This window comes from Silurus meridionalis, chromosome 10 (assembly GCF_014805685.1).
Source record: "Silurus meridionalis isolate SWU-2019-XX chromosome 10, ASM1480568v1, whole genome shotgun sequence".
Classification (NCBI taxonomy): domain Eukaryota; kingdom Metazoa; phylum Chordata; class Actinopteri; order Siluriformes; family Siluridae; genus Silurus; species Silurus meridionalis.
This window is the reverse complement of record NC_060893.1, coordinates 28631209-28632387: the sequence shown is the minus strand read 5'-3', so window position 1 is coordinate 28632387 and position 1179 is coordinate 28631209. Positions and strand designations below refer to the sequence as shown.

General features: G+C 33.2%; 1 long non-coding RNA gene across 1 annotated transcript; it reads left to right on the top strand.

The window, feature by feature from the left end:
- Nucleotides 1–76: 76 nt before the first annotated feature.
- Nucleotides 77–899, top strand: LOC124392198. Its single transcript, XR_006927119.1, has 3 exons — nt 77–127; nt 204–256; nt 764–899. It is a non-coding gene; the product is annotated as an uncharacterized LOC124392198 (long non-coding RNA).
- The last annotated feature ends 280 nt before the right edge of the window (nt 900–1179 follow it).

Genomic DNA, 1179 nt, shown 5'->3' with positions numbered 1-1179 from the left:
AATAATGGATCTTCATCTGAGGCTTCAGATTCACAGCCGCCTGCTAGAAATGTTAACGTAATGTGTGTGTGCTTTGTCTCCGTCCTAATAACCATCTGCATGTGTGTGTTCTGCAGCAGGGTTCTAGGTGAGACTAGAGGTGAAATTACAGGCTGAATATTTATTTATGATTTTATATTTATACTAATGAAATTCTCTTTAAGGAAAATTAACATCATGCAGCTTCTTCAGTCACACCACCGACTCCACTGATAAGGTAGGAACTCTTACATTAATGGCAAAACAAACATCATTGCAATTTTCTTTTTAATTATTCACATTTGATAATAAAAAAATACTCCAATTATTTATTCTGATTTTACTGCAATTCATGTTTTCTGTTGTTTTGCTTGTCGTTACTGGGGGTTTTTAGATGTTCAGAGTTGGTGGTTGAACATTGAGCTATTAGAGTTTCTATAAAGTGACTGTTATGTGGCTGGGAAATGGGTTTGTTTTGATTGGATTGGCATCAACATGTTTATTTCTAATGGTCTACTTATATGTTAAGGTTTTACAATATTAACAAATAAAAGTAAACTTTTAGATCTTGAAGTAAATCCCAGTCCTTATGAAAGCATCCAGTAGAAAGTATTCTGATGAACTGAACTCATTTCTTTATGATTCAATATCATTTATCAGTCCAATGCTACAATAATAAACAACTTTTCACAATAAACAGAAGTAAAAAGTTTAGTGCTGATTCATCACCTGAATCTCTCTGCAGGCTGAAAACATTTATTATACCACTGTTCAGTACAAAAGAATGTCCACTGCATCTGCTACGAACATCAAGTCAGACTGCAGGACTGATTCCTAACTGTTACCTCACAGCTGCAGAGACACTGACAAGCACAAGGTGCACAAATATTTCTTTCTTTCTAAATAGAATTTCTAAATATGAAATGTCTGTGTGTGTATTTAGATAGATAGATAGATAGATAGATAGATAGATAGATAGATAGATAGATAGATAGATAGATAGATAGATAGATAGATAGATAGATAGATAGATAGATAGATAGATAGGCAGACATACCTTTTGGTTTATTAAATGAACATATCCATGTTTATGTAGCCAGGAATTAAAGCTTTAATAAGGTTATCTAGTTTTAGTTTACACAAACCTCTCCGACTTCCCAT